Here is a 20,645-nt window from a genome sequence, read left to right on the forward strand (position 1 = left end):
TCTGAGATCAACATATTTGCTTGCACTGGATGATGCTTAGCTTGGTGCACATCTATCTGTCTTAATTCAGTCCTATACTAATATGGCACAGTTAATGTATAGTTGTGTGGATGGGTAAAAAGAGGAAATAATTATGTTGAGAGGTAATGATCTGGCCATTGCCAAAGCCATAAATTTTGATTTTGCTTTCCAAGAGACATCAGTAAAAATTAGCTACAATTCTCTGGCTACTGTAGGCTTTGGGAGATTGCTAGGAGCTGGAATGCTCTGATTTTTACCTCAAGAAAACAATAAATCCATACAACAAATAAATCAAGGAGCTGAGTCTGTCTGATTTAAAGCTCCTACGCACATCAAATTGATGTAAGCATTTGATAAAATCCTTATGCCCAGGGAGCTTGCACTGAGAGGCACAATCCCATGCATATTGAACAAGGGTTTACTATTTATTTCTAACTTTTAAAAGATCATCTTTATTTTTTAATTAGCATAGGACTCCTGATACCACCAATGGGCTAGATATTTCCCAAGCCCTTAGTGCAATTATAGGTATTTCTCAGTAAATATTCCTGGGGCCTCCTACTTGCTGGTAGAATTGACCAAATTATACTTTCCTGACCTCTGGGAGTTAGTTGTGCATGTGCCTTCCCGGGGTAATAGAAATGGGTGAAGGTGACAATGTCAGTTTTGGAGGCACTTTTTAAGAACCAGAGTACATTGTCCAAAGCCCCCTTTTTCTTTTGTTTTTAAATAATAAATGGATCGCAAATTTATTGAACAAAGCAAGGTATTTTATCCTCTTTTTTCTTCATGGGTTCATAAAAATAGTTGTCTTATAATCAAATTATAAAAAATTTTAAACAAGAAAGCATTAGGAAATTATAAGTTGTACTTATTTTGATATTGCTTGTAATATCAAGGTAACTAAAGGACGTCTACGAAGTTCAAAAATAAGGACCTTATATTTGTATAATGTAGGAAACTGTGTTTGACCTAAATGTTAGGCAAGGGTTCACTAGCCCCAGGTGACTTTTGGCCTGTGCATTGTCATCCAAGTAAGGAAAAGCCCCCTTTTCTTCTGTGATGATCAGCAGTACTCAGGAGGTGGATATTCCATCTGCCTGGTCTCTGAATAAGAAGTCATGGTGAAGAATTCCCAGACCCTTGCACTGAGCGTATGACCTGAGCAGAAAACGCTTATTATGAGAAACCATTAAGGTTTTGCTGCTGCTTTACTGATCTAGAATGTAGACCATCTTACACCCCACCTTGAAAAATAAATACCTAGGAATGCAAAATATAGTGGTTTATTTCATATAAATCTGGACTGAAAAGAAAATAGAGACCATGTAAGACAAACAACATTCATAACCTTGTTAGAGAATTCCTAGTATCAACCTTAATTGGCAATGTATTCCCTGGCTGGTGGCAGTTCTTCTATACTAAGTAAAGGCAACCTATAAATGGGTAAAGTGGGCAGCTCATCTAACAGAGATACAGAGGCTCATAGAAGCTGTTGTTTATCAGAAAGGTACAAAACCTCATAGCATCGGGAACAGCTTGACCAGAGACTTCCAGCATCACCAAGAGAGAAAATGAATAACCATAGGTGGTGTCAAGGTACTGCAAAAGTTGAAATGATGGCTTCTATCATCTCTCACTTCAGTGTGTTTTTATATTTTCTTAGAGGGGAGGAGTAATGTTACATAATGCTAGATTTCAGGATGTGTTCTCGCTCAATCAGAAATTTTCCACTGTTTAGTGGAAAATTTGACTTCCAACATCCTTGCTGGGACAACATGAGACTCATATACCTTGATTTTGACATTGATGTTACATCCATGGACCCTCTTTTAGAATCTATGTATCAGAGAAGGAGTCTACATTAGCTCAATAAAGGAGGAGTTTTGCAGTGTAAAGGTTCCTAGGGAAAGACGTCAATGGCTGTTTGACCCAGATGGAAACCTGAGATGTTGTCTGTTGCCCTGCTGGTTTAACAGGTGGTAAGAAAGAGAGGCCAATGAGGTAACTGCATATGAGATGTCAGTACAAGACAAGATAGCCAGTCTTCCAGGCTTAGATGACCAGGCAGACCTGGAAGTAGAGGCGGAGGGTCTGCTCCCCTTCTACTGTCAACTCCAAGCTCATCTGCCGCATCTATCGCCGTAGAATAGGAACTAGAAATTCAGATCACCTGGATAATATGTTTAAGTCATCATGACTGAGACTTTTCATAATATTTTCTCAGTAATCATTCATTCTAGTTCATTAAAAGTTATTCCAAGAAGAGTTCCCTTTGAAATGCGGGCTTAGTATTTCATGGACAAAGTCCGATTTCTTGGAAACCATGTATATTTATCTAGGAAAGAAAATATGAGTGGATACTCAGCATAATTTCACCTTGCAGTCATGCCAACAGTTGGACAGCCGCTGCTATAGCGTGGCATCTCTCAAGGCCCTAGAGGTAACGTCAAAGCACAACAAAACCTAATAAAACCAGGAAGTATGCCTTGATATCTGGGGAAATTTAATTGGCAGGAGTGTCTGCTGTCTTGGGAGTACCAAATGGAGTAGCATGGCTATGGATGACTTTGAGAGAAAACCAATCACAGGTTAATGAACCAAAGTTAAGGAGAGAGGTACAGACAAAATGTATAAGGTCCTGTCTGTGTCTATACAGTAGGCTGACTGCCTAAAAGCTATTTGAGGAACTTGCCAAATGTGGGGATTAGACATGCCTTCAGACATGTCTAGATTCAGCCAGTTGAGATTACACAAGGGATTCTGACCTGCACCCTGGCTTAAAAGCCGTTGCTCAAGCGATTCCATTGTCCACCTAGAACAACTAGCACAACTCCAACTACAGACACAGAAATGTGAATGGAATCAAATGTAAAAAGAATCAAGTACAATTTGCAAATCCAATCCATTTTAATAAAATAAAGGGCAAAGAAGACAGTTCCTAGAAAGTGAATGAGGAAGAAGCTGTCCATGTGTAAGCACTTTAGAAATCTGTGATCTTATTTTTGTCCTTGAAGATCACTGAACTGACAGAAACTCAACAGAGTGTAGTCATGCAAACATTAGTACCAGGGAACTACTCAGATAATATATTCTCTGTCAAATAACTAGACTAGCTTTACTCAGAAATGACTCCTTCAACTCAAAAGATTACACATCCAGTTTCAATCTGTGTCATGATTGACTATCATATATTCTTCCTAAAAATACTTATTAAGCACCAATTATCCATAAAGTAACATTGTATACACCAGAACTAAGAAGTGAATAAGACAAGAAAAAATGTCCTTACTTATAGAGCTTGTAATTTAGTGTTATAAATATACAGTAAGCAAATAAATAAAAATACATTATATAATATTGAGGGTTCTGAAGAAAAATACAAAAATGAAAGAATAAAACATTCTGATGAAGGAGTTGAAATTTTTAGTGAGAGGATCAAGACTGGACCACTGGTGAAATTCCAAGGAATCCACAAGGATGCCCCAGCTAATACTCCCAGCAATAATGGAGAGCGTGCCTGAACTGGTCTTCCCCTATAATCAGATTAGTGACTACCCTAATTATCATCATAGAACCTACCTTCAGTAACTGATGGAAGCAGATGCAGTGATTCACAGTCAAGCACTGGGCTGAGTTCCTGGACCTTAGTTGAAAAGAGGAAGGAGGGATCATATGAGCAAGGTGTGTGTGGTGGGGGGGAGGGGGCGGTCAGGATCATGATTGGGAAAATCACAGAGACAGCAACCCAACCTAGTGAAAGCTCACAGACTCTGGACTGACAGCTGGGGATCCTGCAAGGGACTGAACTAAGCCCTCTGAATGTGGGTGACACTTATATGTTGATCTGTTAGTGGAGGGGCTGGCACTAAACCAGGACTTATCCTGGGTGCATGAACTGGCTTTTTGAGCCCATTCCCTATAGTGGGATACCTTGTTTAGCCTTGTTACAGGGGAGAGGGGTGGGTCTTGCCTCAACTTGATATACCAGACTTTGTTCACTCTCCAAGGGAAGAAGAGAGGCCTTACTTCCTCTGAGGAATGGATGTGTGGGTGGATGTGTGGGTAGGAGAAGGGGAGGGAGGGGAAACTGGGGCTAGTAAGTAAAATTTAAATTTTTTTTAATCCCAGCACTTAAGAGGCAGAGGCAAGCAGATCTCTGTGAGTTTGAGGCCAGCCTGGTCTACAAGAGGTAGTTCCAGGACAGGCTCCAAAGCTACAGAGAAACCCTCTCTCAAAAAAAAAAATTAAATAAAGAAAAAAAGATGACCACATTGAAAAGTGATAACTAAGCACAGTGAATACTTCTACAACACGATTCCTACACCTAAGGATCAGGGAATATGGCAAAAGAAGGGACAGGAAGATTTTAAGAGCTGGAGAACCAGGAAGTTTGCTGTGAGATTGTGTCTCTTAAAAATGACAGGGAAGCCGGGCGGTGGTGGCGCACGCCTTTAATCCCAGCACTCGGGAGGCAGAGGCAGGCGGATCTCTGAGTTTGAGGCCAGCCTGGTCTACAAGAGCTAGTTCCAGGACAGGCTCTAGAAACTACAGGGAAAGCCTGTCTCGAAAAACAAAAAAAGAAAGAAAAAAAAAATGACAGGGAAGCTACACGCATACTACCTCAACAACATGGCTGCCAAAATAGGACATAAACAAAGACAACAGCAATAGACAGGTTAACATTGGATAAGGAAATCTCATGAGGCCCTATCATTAAACAAAGCATAACAGGCAACTAAGAACTACCAAGAGAGGGAGAATTATTCAGTTCCCCCCTAAAAGCTCCCAAATTGGTTATCTAATTGCAAATGATCATCCCTGAAATCATGTACATACAAGTAATACTAAATAGGCTCAACTGGTTGTATGTGTGTATACATGCGTTTCTGTATATATGCATTTATACATCTATGTAATAACAATAATCAAAAAAAAACAAAGGCCATAGATTTTAGAAGGAGCAAGAAAGAAGGTACATGGAAGGAATAGGAAGGGAAGAAGGAGAAGAAAGGTAAGGGATTAAATAAGTTGTATTTTAATTAAAAATAATACATATATTAAAAACTCAATGAACCAAATAATCACACAGTGGAAACCATCAACAATAGTTAAGCAATCACAAGAAAATAATAATAATAATAATAATAATAAGAAGAAGAAGAAGAAGAAGAAGAAGAAGAAGAAGAAGAGCAAAACAAGAACAAGAAAAGAGGGGGAGGGCAGAGTCAAGGGAATATTACATTTAAACCTAAATAAACAATAAGTGTAATATAGGAGTATGACCAAAACATCCAAAACCTCTGAGATATAACCAAGGGACTAAATCAAAGAATCTACAACATAGACAAAGGAACTGAGATAAAAAATAAAAGCACAGGAAATTAATTCAATAAACTTACAGGAGAAAATTCCTCAAATCTAGAAAAATAAACAAGCATCAAAACACGGGAAATATTTAGAACTCCAAACAAATGTGAGTAATGACGAACCCCTCCATGATAATTATAGTCAACATGTCAAAGAAATGACGCAAAACTGTAAGGAAAAATAGCAGTTCACTTACAAAGGAATATACATAATAACATTAGATCTCTCACCAGCAACCCTGAAAGCTAGAAAAGCATGAAGTGAGCTACTTCAAGCCATGAAACTAAGTAACCACAAATCAAGAGTGTTGTCTTTTGAAAATCAATGGAGAATTAAGGACATAAAAAGATGAACAAAATTCAAGATGTCATTGTTTTTTACCGCTGAGTAGTACTCTAATGCGTATATATTCCACACTATCTTATAAGGGGGAGGGGGATAGGTGGAAGAGAAGGGAAATGGGTGGAGGGGAGGAGGTGAAAATTTTGTAAAATTATATAATTTAATAAAAAAAAGAAAGAAAAAAGGTGAGTCACAACCACCAAGCCAGAACTGAGGAAAATCCTTAAAGGAATATCATACACAGAAGATGAGAATCTAAATCCCAAGAACATAGCAAAGAATAAATGTCACAAGACAAAGAGCAAAGGAGCACTAACAAGGAATCCAACATTTACAATGCAAAGTAGCAAACTGCTCATACTAATAAGAAGAAACAATAGACCAAACAATAACTCAACAAACAAAACACAGCAAATGAAAATACAGGAAACAATAAATATCTTTCAATAATAATCTCAAATGCAAATGGTCCTAAACCATCACTATAGATACATGCATAGTAGCTATATTAGATAACAAAATACAAGTTTCAGCTGTTTTTAAGAGACACATCCCATGGTAAAATACCCACAGAGATTCAAAGAACAAATATCAAGCAAATGGAAGCTAAAAATAAGCTGTCACGGTTGCTTTTTATATCTTATAAAATATATTCAAACCAAAATTAATTAGAAGAAATGAAGATGCCCACTACATATCAATAAAGGGAACAATCAGTCAAGAAGGTAAAATAATTTTAAATATATGTATACCAAAATTTAAAGTTTTCAGTTTCAAAAAACAAAGAATAATAGGCACATCATGTAAGTCCTGATGCAATAATAGTGGGTTATTTATATACCCCATTCTCATCTCTAGATAGTCTATCAAAACTAAATTATCAAAGACATATCACAGTTAAACTATACTTAAGATCAAATATACTTAACAGATACCTGCAGAATATTCCATCTAGCAGACACAAAACACATTTCTCTTAGCTTTCCATAGAAATATCTATAGAATAAATCACACTGTAGAACATAAAACATGTCTAAATATGACAAAAGAGTCAAAGGTATTTTTGTATTGTATCAGATGATAGTAAAATAAAACAAGAAGTCAATTGCAAGACAATATACAGAAACTCTACAGATACGTGGAGACTGACTAATACAATCTTGAATGGGTCATTAAGAAATCATGGAGGAGATTTTAAATCTCCTATAATAACCTGAGAATGAAAGTCAACTTCCCAAAACCCATGGGATAGAGCTAAGTAAGTTCTAAAGCAAAAGCATAGTTATGAATATATATGTGAATATATTCATATATTCATATATACATTCACATATATTCATATATATTAATACATATTCATATATATTCATAATATATAATATTATATATATATATATTGGGTTTTAGAGACAGACTTTTTATGTGTAATAGCCTTGGCTATCCTGGAACTTTCTCTGTAGACCAGGCTGACTTGGAACTCACAGATTTGCCTGCATCTGCCTCCTAAGTGCTTGGATTAAAGGCATGAGCCACCACTGAGTGAATGCATTTTTAAAATCCAGAAGTTCTAAAATAAATAACCTAATGATGAAAAGTCTTATATAAACATGAACAATACAAACCCAATAGCAGCAGATGACAAGAAATAAAAATTATCAGAGCAAAAATTAATGAGTTGGAGATTAAAATAACAATATATAGAACAAGGGAGAAAAATTAGCCAAGATTAACAGATTCCTAATCAAATTAAATAACAAAAAAGAAAAATATTTAAATTAATTGTTAAATCTTAGAGATGCATAGAAGGAATATTACAGCAGAATCCAATGAAATCAGAATATCATTAATAAATATTTTGAAGCTGGGCAGTGGTGGTGTTTACCTTTAATCCCAGAACTCAGGAGGCAGAGACAGGCCTCTGTGAGAGAACTCTGTGAGTTCGAGACCAGAGTGGTCTACAAGAGCTAGTTCCAGGACAGGCTCCAAAGCTACAGAGAAACCCTATCTCAAAAAAAAAGAGAAAGAAACAAAAACAAAAAAAGAAATAAAAAGAAAAATATTTTGAAAAGTTATATTTAAAATTGCAATTATAAAAGAAGTGGATAAATTTCTAGACACTTATAATTTACCAATATCTTGGGGCATCTCTAACCAGGCAAGGGAAAGGCTTATATGATAAGAACTTCAAGTCTTTGAAGAAAGAAATTAGATATCAAAAGATGAATCTATCTCCCACGCTCATGAATTAGTAGGATTAACATAGTAAAAGTGGTGATCTTACTAAAAACAATCTACAGGTTCAATGCAACCCCATCAAAATTCCAATACAATTCTTCATAGATCTAAAAAGGTCAATTCTCAACTTCACATGGAAACACACACAGAAAAGAAAAACCTAGGATATCTAAAACAATCCTGAATAACAAAAGAACTGCTGGAGGTCTCACCATTCCCAATTTCAAGCTTACAAAAAGCTTGTTTTTGTTACAAAGCTATAGTAACAAAAACAATTTGGTATTGGCATACAAACAAACATGTTCATAATCAATAGAATCAAACTGAAGACCCAGACATAAATGCACACATCCATGGACACCTGATTTTTTTAAATAAAGAATCCAGAAATACACACTGGAAAAAAGACAGTGTCTTCAACAAATGGTGCTGGTCCAACTGGATGTCTCCATGTAGAAGAATACCAATAGATCCCTACTTATCATCCTGCACTAAACTCAAGTCCAAATGGATTAAAGACCCCAACATAAAACCATATACACTGGACCTGAGTGAAGAGAAAGTGAGGAAGAACTGTGAACTCATTGGCACAGGAGAAGACTTTTTTTAACAGACCAGTGTTAGCACTGGCATTAAGATCAACAATTAATAAATGGAACCTCATGAAATTGAAAAGCTTCTGTAATAAAAAGGACAGTATCATTTGGACAAAATGACAGCCTATAGAATGGGAAAGATTTTAACCAACTCCACATCAAATAGAAGACTAATATCCAAAGATGTAAAGAGATCAAAAATTAGATACCAAAAACCAAATAATCCAATTTAAAAATGAGGTGTAGATCTAAACAGAGAATTCTTAATAGAGGAAATTCAAATGGTTGAGAAACACTTGAAGAAATGTTCAACATCCTTAGACATCAAGTTATGCAAACCCAAACTACTTTGACATTTCTTCTTATAACTGTCAAAATGGCTAAGATCAATAACACAAGTGACAGCTCATGCTGGTTGGATATAGAATAAGATAAACACTCATCTATTGCTAGCAGAAGTGCAAACTTGTATACTCACTATGGAAATCAGTATACATTCCTCAGAAAGATAGGAATCTATCTACAGTGAGATACAGCTACACCACTCTTGGGCATACACCCAAAGGATGTTTCATTCTACCACAAGGACACTTGCTCAACTGTGTTCATAGCATCTTTATTCATAATAGCCAGAGATTGGAAACAACCGAGATGTCCCACGACAGAAGAATGGATAAAGAAACTGCTGCACATTTATACAATGGAGTATTTCTCAGCAGTTAAAAAAATAGCATCATAAAATTTACAGGAAAAAGGATGGATCTAGAAAAAGATCATTCTGAGTAAGGTAACCCAGACCCAGAAAGATAAATATGGTATGTATCCACTTCTAAGTAGATATTGGCTGTTATGTAAATGATAACAAAGCTACAATCAGTAGACCTAGAAAGGTTAAGTATAGAAGAGGGGACTTTGGGGGCACAAGGATTTTCTTGGAAGGGGGAAACAGAATAAATTTTATGGGTGGACTGGAGATGAGGGAATGGGAACAGGTCAAGAGAGAGATGGCAGAGGGGTTGAGGGAAGGAGTGTGTGGAGAGACAGCTGGAATTGAGGAGCATTTGAGGGGTGGTATGGAAACCTAGTACAGTGGAAACTCCCTAGACTATATGAAGGTGAGCCTAATGAAGCCTCCAAATAATGAAGGAAATAAAATTCCAACTGGCCATCTCTTGTCACCAAATGAAGCTCCCGGTACTAGGACTGGTTTACATTCAATTGAGTTGTTGGTCAAAGGGGTCCCATGGAACTCCCCCAAACAATCCAGGCTGTTGCTAAGAGAATAGCTTGCTGATCAAAAACTAACCGCAAAGCCCCATTGCTGAAGATAACACCCACACAACTCATTGAACATGGAGAGGTCAAGTTGGTGCCTACATAGAACTTTCAGCCCTACATTCTAGTACATTCTTTGGTACCAGAAGGTATTCTGCAGGCTACCAAAGAGAAATGTAAGCACCAATCCAGCCATAATATCTTTGGTTTACAATCTGTCCTGCCTGCAAGACATGCTAAGACAATGGTGGCACAAAGTTTGTGGGAGTAACCAACCAACATCTGATCTGACTTAAGGTTCAGTCCATGAGATAGAACTCATGCCTGACACTGCTTGGGTGAGTAGGAACCAGACCCTGGAAAACCCAGGGACCTAGGGTAAAGTCAAATACTACTAGTCTAAAAGAAAAAAACATTACTCCCAATGATATTTTTCTTTATTCATAAATCAGTGCCTAAGTCAGCCATCATCAGGGAGGTTTTTCCTTACAGAGGAAAAGAGGAAATGCCGAGACCCACAGCCAGACAGAGTCCTTCACACACACACACTCACACCACACACACACCTTTAGGTGGAATATCTCCTACAGATCCCTTACCTTGGAGCACAAGGAATCCTGTGGAGGAGGGGAATGAATGGAGTCAGAAGGGATGAAAGACACCAGGAGAACACAGCCCTCTAAGTCAATGAGCAAAGCTCATATGAACTCACAGAGACTGAAGCAGCAAGTACGGAGATGTACCAGGCCTGCACAGGTTGTCTGCATATGCATAGTGGCTTTCGGTCTGGTTTTTGTTGTGGAATTCTGAGTGTGTGAACAAGTGGGTCTTTGACTCTTGTGCCTTCTCTTGGAATCTTTTTCATTCTGTTGGTTTGCCTAGTTCAACTTTGATGTGATAGTTTTTGTTTAACTTATTATATTTTGTTTCATTGTGTTTTGCTGTTATCTCTTGAAAGCCTATTCTTTTCTGATGAGAGGTTGGGAAAGGGCAGTCCAGTTGAGACTGGAGGTGGGGAGGAACTGGGAGACATGCAGGGAGAGGGAGTTGTGACTGGAATGTGTTATATGAGAAAGGAATCTGTTTTTAACTAAAGGGTAAAAATTAAAAAGATAAAAACAGATTAATAACAAGCAATGAGATTGAAGCAGCAATGCAAAATCTTCCACCAAAAATCACAGGACTAGATGACTTCATTCCTGAATTTTGAAGAACATTTGTCTATTTAATTTTATGCATATGTGGGTTTCCTGAGTATATGTGTGTGTACCACATGTACACTGGAACCAACAGAGGTCAGAAGAGAGCACCAGATCTAGAACTAGAGCTACATATGTTTATAAGCTGCTGTGTGGGTGCTGGGAATTGAACTTGAGTCGTCTACAAGAGCAATAACTGCTGAGTCATCGCTCTGCAGGTCCCATTCCTGAATTGTATCCAACATTTAAAGAGTAACTAAAAGCAAACTGCTACATAGAATAAAGTGGGATGGAACACCACCAAACTTACTCCACAAAGCCAGCATTATCTCCATATCCAAACACAATAAAAATACAACAAACAGGGAAAACCATAGGTTTATGTCCTTGAATAACACAGCCACAAAAACTCTCAAGAAAATTCTTGCAAATCTAATTCAAAACCATATTCAAAAGATCATATTCATGACCCATCCAATCAGAAAGAATAATGCTGGGGAAAATCACAATATTTGATCTCAAACTATACTACAGAGTCACAGTAATAAAAATAGCATGGTGCTGACCAAAAACAAAAGGTAGACATTTATACCAACTGAACAGATTGAGGACCTAGAAAAATATTCTTACAGCCATTATATTTAAATTACAAGGGATGACTGCTTTTATGGGTATAAAATTCCAATTCAATATTATTTTCTTTCTGATTGTAAAAATTGTTCCACTGCCTTGCAAGAAGAATATTACTGGTGCAGATAAGACTTTCATAGACAAACTATTTTTTAACCTTAGAGGTTTTTAGCCTTGTTGTCATGACATATAATCTGGATATATCTAGTTATCAGGCTTAGAACTTGATTTCCTCTCAATAAAACTCCTATGTCTTAGCCGGGTGGTGGTGGCGCACGCCTTTAATCCCAGCACTCGGGAGGCAGAGGCAAGCGGATCTCTGTGAGTTCGAGACCAGCCTGGTCTACAAGAGCTAGTTCCAGGACAGGCTCCAAAGCCACAGAGAAACCCTGTCTCGAAAAAAAAAAAAAAAAAAAAACCTCCTATGTCTTTATCTATGACAACTCTAAATTTCTTCTCTCTTTTTCATATGGGAGGCAGGATAGTCCTGGCTTGAGAGGTTAAATTTTACAGCATTTGCTAATTTTTCAATTTTTGGAATATTTTACATAGAATTGATATTATATATTTGGAATGCTATAAGGAAGTTTTAAGCTGCTTATATATGTGCTAATGTTCTTAAGTTTAAATAGAATTTGATTAATATATACATAGGGGAATTTTTGCTTTCTGTTACTTAATAATTGTATTAATGGTCTATATAAAATTATATAAATGTGTAGGGTACACTGTGATGTTCTGATAGATGTAAATTGTTCAAATAAGAGCAAGTAGATATACCTTCTTCAAGAATTTCTTACTTTTTTGTGTTGAAAACATTAAAATCCATTCTTGTGACTTCACTGAAGCATATCCTATACTAGTTAAACTGTAGGCATCCTTCTGTGGACTGCAGCATCATTCCTTCATATGTTAGCCAAATTTTCTTGATTAGACTTGGGCAGTCCGTATCTTTCAAGGAATTTGATCACCTCACCTAAATTATTGCCTTTAAACAACTTGAATTAATGAAGTAATTCAGAATATTTCCTTACTATTTAAACATCTGTAAACTCTGTAGTTATGTAATCACCCCAGTTGATATTTTCAACTTATTTCTTTTCTTTTTTCTTTCTGAATGAGTCTGGGTAAATATGACCAACTTTATTGATGTTCACAAAGAAACTCTTCATTTCATTGATTTTTCTTTGCATTTTCTTTTCTATTTCATGTGTGTACTCTTCTGATCTTCATGATTTTATTACTTCTATTTACCCCAGTTTAATTTATTAATTTATTAAAAGAAAAGTTATTGGTTTGACACCTTTCTACTAAAAGTATTTGGTGCCATTAATATTAATATTTGGTGCTCTTAATATTACTCCAAGCACAGCTTTAGCAACATTTCAAAAATTATGATAGATTACTGCTTTAACTTAGTTCAGAACACTATGTGATTTCCCTTTTAATCTAACACAGCATATAGATCACTTATAATTACGTACTTTAGAAACGCGCATTTTACAGCTATTGGGTGGACTATTCTATAAATATCAATTAACTCTATCTGGCTGATAATATTCAAATCATCTTTATTAAAATGTCCAACTATAATCATTGAGTGCTTGTTTCTTTAGTGCTCTTATCTGTTTTTACTTTGTGAGTTTGGAAACACTGTTATCTGGTGTGTGATAGTTAAGACTTCTTGGTGAATTGACCACTTTCCTCTATGGAATTTTTTTATTCCTGGTGGTAATATTTTATCTGAGAAATACTCTGTCTAACATTAGCACATCAACTCAACTTCCCTTCAATAAATGTCAGTATGCTTATAAACCTACCTTATTTGTGTCTATATTTTAAGCACTTTTTTCAGATAATATTTGATTTACTGATTTCATATGATTATCAGTAAAGTAATCTTGATAATTATTCCTTATTTTTCTTATATATCATCTTTAATTTCTGATATTTCTTTTTATTAATTAAATATTTCTTGTAGTCCCACTTTTTTAAAACACTCACATAACAGTATAATTTATTCATTTTGCAGTACTAAGGTGACCTAAAACAACAACAGCAAAACCACGTTGCTGTATTTTGTGTTTTGAGTTGTTTTAAGACAGAGTTTCTGCACCTAAGCACTGTTGACCTACATAGAAATTCCTTTGTTGTGATACTCTCGAGTGTTATAGCTTTACAGTGTCCCTGGCCTTACCAACTAAATTCCAGTGTCACTCACCCATTCACCACAGTTAAGATGTTACCAGACTTTGTCAAAGATTCCCCAGGGAAGAAGAAGTTTTTTTTAAAAACAGATCACCCTAGTTTGGAGAAACTGGGGTTTCAACACGCGTCCTTGGGTTTTTACACAGTGTTATAGCATGTATTCAATATGAGAAACATTTCTCCTTAAATTCTCTCCCTTTGTTTCCACATATTTTACTTTAATGTGTGTTATACAACCAAAAGTTCCTATTTTAGACTGTTAATTGTCCTTTTGAAAGCACTCAGTCATAAGATGTACTGTATTTACACATAGACACCCTTTGTTAATTCCTTTGTATAGATCCAGGCTTTTATCTGACACAACTTTCCCTTCACTTGAAAGACTTCAGTGATTCTCATAAAGCAATCCGTTGTTCACAAACTCTTTCAGACACCCAAAAGAATAATTTCACCATCTTTTTGAAAAGATATTTCTGCTAGGAAAAATTTAGGTGCAGAATAAAGAGTGACAGGCAGGCCATGTCCCTTCCTTCATAAAACGTGTGTTCTAAAACTAGTGACTAGAAGGTACCGCATAAGGACTAAGGCAGCTACTGAAGAAAATCCAGTCAAGGATGATGTAGAAGAATTGACTGAGTGGCTACCATGTACAGACCAGTCAGAGAAGGCTGTATTTGATAAGAACACAAGAGTCAGTTATGCGGCCCCGACCATGTAAAGTAAACTCTAGGCAGCAGGAGCCATTCCATTGTTACTTTAAGAATGTGTACGAGTTCAATGTTTAATCTCTCCTCTACGTTCTATTTTGCCATTATAATTTCCTGTTTTGCATGTCACATGCCACTGTGTGTGCATACATGCATGCATGCATGTGTGTGCATGTATGTAAGCACAGATGTGTGAGTTCATACAAATGCATGTGTGCATAAATGTGATTAACATCAGGGGGCTTCCTCCATTGCTCTCAACTTTATTATTAAGAGTCTCTTACTGGTACTGACACTCACCAACTCTGGCTAGTCTAGATACCCAGGTTTATCCAGAGATACCATCTCTGCTCCCATCATGTCTTCCTGGATTTTATGTGGATGATGAGGAGTCAACTTAAGTCCTCATGCTTGTATGGCAAACACTTTATCCACTGAGTCATTTCCCCAGTCCTGCCATTTGTAATTTTTTTTATCTTTCTTTTTGCAGTTTCGCCAATGTTATTTCCTTCATCCTGACTCCTAAGGCCTCCCTTTCTCTCACTAATACTTTTCCTTAGGAGCAAGGTGTGCCTGTCAGGCCAGTAGGATTGGCAGACACACTGCACTTTGAACACTGTCCTTCCTTGAGTTGAGTTTGACGAGGGTTTACAGTCCTCTCAAAGGTCTTGTGTGGCATCTGCTGTATACTCTTATCTATCATGGGAAAGAGAACTGCCACATTACTTTAAAAATCTCTCTCATGAGTTCTAACATGGCTATATGAACAGCTTTTTTGCAATAGAAGTATTTTAAGACCATTTTTATGTGAGGCTTTTGTATTAAATGCTATTCTTGAATCCTCAAAGATAGATATTGTGTGAGTAGGCAGTTAGAATAATAATTACATTTTAATAAGTATAGACAGAAGTTTCTGTCCCACCCAGTCCCACAGCCTTTCAGTCCCAAAGAAACACACAGAGGCTTATATTAATTATAAACTGGTTGGCCTATTAGCTCAGGCTTATTATTAACTAGCTCTTACAACTTAAATTAATCCGTAATTCTTATCTATGTTTAGCCACATGGGTTGGTACCTTACTCAGTGAGGCATTCTCATCTTGTTTCATCTGCATCTGGCTAGTGACTGTTTATCTTTTCTCTTCCCAGAATTCTCTTAGTCTGGTCAGTCTGCCTATACTTCCTGCCTGGCTGGCCAGTCACCATTTCATTAAACCAATGCAAGTGACAAATCTTTACAAGGCACAAGAGCATTATCCCACAGAAAATAAGTTCACATTTAGCTTTGTATTAATTTCTTAAGCTAGATGCATGCCTGTGAATGGCATATGGTGCATTCTAAAGATTACTTCAAGACTTGAAAATTGAAGCAATAAAGTCAGGCTTCTAAGACCCAGAATTGGCATGTGAGCTACCATTGCTGTTTCCTTCCTGGCAACTGTTTCTGGCTCTAAAATTTTCAAATGTTGCAACAAAATATAGTTTGTTTTATTTTCCCTTGAGGGTCATTCTTAAATGTCACTCACTGAAAAACAGAGACCTTTAAAAATGCCATGTATGTTTATAAAGTATCTTGATCATACCTACTGTTTATTGCCCTATTCATTTCCATCCCGAAACCTCACCCCAAACTCACACCACATCCTATCTCTCCAGCTTCTTGTCTTCCTTCATGAATTATTTATTTATTTATTTATTTATTTATTTATTTATTTATTTATTTATTTATGTAAATCTACTGTGTCCAATCAGTGTAGTGCCCAGATATGGATGGGGTTATTCACTGGGACAAAGAGGACCCTGCTTTAAGGCTACTTATAAAATGAAGTTTATTTCATAAATTAAGCTTTTGTTCACCTCCCTAGTTCTGATACCCACAGTACTGGACTTTCCTCTAGGCGTACATTTATTTATATTTCATCTCTTACTATAATTTTAATTAGATATTTGACATCTTTGTGCACCTCTGGGCTTTTGCTCTTCAACTTGTTCTTTCTACATGATTCCCATGTAGTTTACAGTCTTCCGGCTCTGTAATGCCTTTGTTCTTAGAAATCATTATTGTAACTTAATCAAGCATCCTGCAGGAGCTGCGCTGCCTCTCTCTTAGCTCCTTCCACTAGCAATGCAGAATGGCTTGACAAACTAGGGGTCACTACATTTACCTAGACTGTTTTCATTGTTTCCCACACCTACACTGGGAGTTGTTTATTTCTTTTCTCTATCAGACAACACAATTGTTTCTCTATTACAGTAGCCAAGAGGGAGAATTCTGACCTCTTGTCAATCCATAATCTTCTAAGAAATCCCTTGTTTTCTTTGAACCTCTTGTACCAGTCATAACTCTTGTTCTTAACATCTTTCTGCCTGTTCAAGTTTCCACATGCCAAATGTCTCACTTGCAAGCTTAGCTTTGCAAGAGTGTTTATGTGACTCCTTTGTTCTAAACAAAGCATCCAGTGTTATGCCAATACAAACATTGAATTTGCTTCTGATAAGAACCACTACAAGGCTGCCTTGTCTGTGTAAATCTATTGTTTTAGAACTTTTACAAGGTATTGCCCTTGTTAAACAAAGCCCAGGAAACATTTCAGTGTAAGCTTTTCTGTGAGCATTATTTATACACATATCTACATGTGTTGCAGAGATGTATACAGCATAGTTTTGTGGTTGGGGGATATACCATACAGATGTGATACGCTTGCCCACAATTGGACATTTAGTGCATAAATTTGGTGTTGGTGTATTATTGTTATTGTTGCTTCTGCTGCTATTGCTGCTTCTCCTCCCCCTCCTCTTTTTCACCCTTCTCCTCCTTTAAATAATTGCCCTGTTACAACTCCTCCATCTTGGAAAACCTTCTTCTCTTCTATGACACAAGGCTCTTGTGGCACCAATTACAGCGCTCAACCTCCATACCCAGAGGAGAGTGGGCATGCGTCTCAGGCCTGATTACGTCCTGGTGTGCTCTGGACCTAGCTCTAAGCGTGCTCACTTCTGTCATCCCAGTTCTTCTGTCGTTCCATCACACATGGTGTTTTTGTTGTTCGCAACAGGAAACCCAACTAACAATGGCTTAATCCAAGGGACATTTCCTCATTTGCCCGATGAATAAGAAGAGAATAAATGCAGTGATTGTCACAGGTTTGTGTCCTTCAAAGAGATACGATTAGGCCAGGCATGGTGGCACACATCATTTAGTCTCAGCCCTAAAGAGACAAAGGTAGGTTGATTTCTGTGAATTGAGGCCAGCCTGGTCTACATATTGGGTGAGTTCCAAGATAGCTAAGGCTACATGGTAAGATCTTGTCTCAAATAAAACAAGAATAAACAAAAAGACATGCCTAAGACTTAGCCCCCGGTACCTGTGAATGTGACTTTATTTGGAAATATTATCCCTTCGGATACAATAAGCTGTGATGAGGTCACTAGAATAGATTCTGAACTGATATAACTGTCCTTATAAGAAAAGGAAAAATGTTATGTAATGACAGAGGCAAGAAGAAACACAGGTGACAGAGTCAGAGAGTGTAGTGGCTATAACCACAAGTCAAGAAACATTGATTGAGTTGTCTGACACTTGGAAGAGGCCACAGTCTTTTTGCTTCCATAGAATCTCACTCCTGAAGGGAGTGTGGTCCTGCTGACACTCTGATTTCAGACTTCTGGCTTCCAAAAACACAACTGAATAAATGTCTTTCTTTGGTTTCAGCCTTCACGTTTTGTGGCATCTTGTTACAGCAAACTAATAGAACATACTAAATCCCAGGAAGTCAGCAAGAATCAGAAAACAAAACCTGTTCTTGCAAGCACATGGGAAAAAAATTGTATAATGAAGGCAGAGGACATATAAGCTAGTACTAACTCATTAAGAAAATTCTCAAATGTTTATCATACTCCACTATTACAAATCTAAAAACATAAACATGGACCAAATAATGAAATAGGCAAAAATTGTTATGTCTATTACCATTTATCTTAGTGTTTCTATCATTGGGAAGAGACACCACAACCACAACAACACTTCTACAGGAAAACATTTAATTGACGGTGGCTTACAGTTTCAGAGATCCAGTCCATTATCACCATAGTGGGGATGATGGCAGTGTGCATGCAGACAGGGTGCTAGAGAAGGAGCTGAAAGTTCTTATATCTTAACTCACAGGTGACGGGAAATGGTCTGTCTCACTAAGGGTAGCTTGAGCTTATGAGACACCTCAAAGCCCACCTCCATAGAGACACACTTCCTCCAATAAGACCACATCTCCTAAAAGTGCCATTCCTTATGGGCCAACCACTAAAACACACGAGTCTAAGGGGCCGTACCTGTTCAAACCAACACAGTTATTATTGAATGCCACCTGCCATTACATAAATGCTTATGATATGCCCAACCCTATGCTTGATGCTTTCAATATATTATTTCATTGAGTTATTCAACAACTCTGAAAGAATACCACCACCTGACATTTCACATTTCTAACAAGGTAGAAACGAATGCTTCCAGCAGGTTCGTTCTATGGCTATTTTAGTTAGAAAAGCATGTCTCGTGACGTCCGTCTGCTTTGGTCTTATTGTATCCTGGCTCATGCCGAGGATACTTATACATAAGAGTTGAGGGATGCTCACCAAACTGGTACAGGCATATTCTTATAAGAAATGTTCTCCGGAAAACCCCCAAACAGATTTCCTGTTTTAATAAATTTGAGAAACACTGCTTGATACAGGCTCTTTAAAGCGCTGCTCTCGGGAAAGCAATTTAATGTAGCTTAACTCTGAATTTTCCATGCTTCTTTGCCCATGGATGTATCTCTCTGGCTTTCTCCCATGCGTTTTCCCTTCCCTGCCTTCCTCCCTCTCACTCTCCTTCCCTCCCTCCCTCTCAATTATCTATTAATGTCCTTTAAGACTGTGTCTGTAGGACGACAGTGATGAAGTCCTCAGTTACACTGCATTATGAAAGTGCCCTAGAGATGCTCGCAGGAAAACCAGAGTGGAAGAACCGTGCAGTATCGCAGAAAAGTTCTGAGCCCACGTGGCGAGCCCAAGTGCACAAGGCGAGGCTGAGTCCTTAATGGTGGCATACATATGTGATTATAATATTTTGTTACAGTCAGGATTATGTTAAAAAAATTTCTGTTTTGTGATGATAGATTTTTTTTTTGTTTTATGCTCCTGAACTGCAACGGGTTCTGAAAGTATATTCTCAGAAAAGGAACTCCTTGACTAGGCGCCTTGCAGGGGGTACAGGTGTCTCATAGCCATGCTCCCTGAGTGGTAAGACACATTAGATAGAGACACAAACATTTATTACCTTTAATAGTAAGGCTGTACATTGGTGAAAAATGCTCACCCATGTACATTGTCAAGCCCTGCCCGTGACAGGCTCCTAGTCTAGGGAGAAGACAAAGACAGGGCTCATGGAAAGAATGGAGTGAGAGATGGGTACAGAGAAGTGGAAAGGCCATATACAGGCTCAAGAGGCATTCACCAAGGAGGTAAAGAACCTGAGACTTGATGGGCAAGGTGGATGTTTTCAAAAGATGAGGACAGAACACAGGTATGAAGGCCTACAAGGGGATGCAATTAGGTCTGAGGGGCATAAAAGCTGAGAGTAGCTGATAGGAATGAGGAAGAAAATGGGTCAAGGCAGGTTCTTTTTTTTTTTTTTATTTCATCTCTTTAGTCTTTTTTTTGTTTCCAGTTTATTTATTTTTTATTAAAAATTGCCATCTCCTCCCCTCCTCCTCCCCCTTCCCTCCCCTCCACTCCACCCATATCCCTACTCCCTCCCTCTCCAGGCCAAAGAGCCATCAGGGTTCTCTACACTATGTTGAGTCCAAGGTCCTCCCAACTCCCTCCAGGTCCAGGAAGGTGAGCAACCAAACTGACAAGGCTCACACAGAGCCCGTCCATGTCGTAGAGACCAAGCCCATCGCCATTGTCCTTGGCTTCTCGGTCAGCCTCCACCATCAGCCACTTTCAAAGAGTCCGATTTGGTCGCATGTTCCATCAGTCCCATTCCAAGTGGACTTGGTGGTCTCCCATTAGTTCTGTCCTGC

Source organism: Arvicola amphibius, chromosome 3, assembly GCF_903992535.2.
Source record: "Arvicola amphibius chromosome 3, mArvAmp1.2, whole genome shotgun sequence".
Lineage (NCBI taxonomy): Eukaryota > Metazoa > Chordata > Mammalia > Rodentia > Cricetidae > Arvicola > Arvicola amphibius.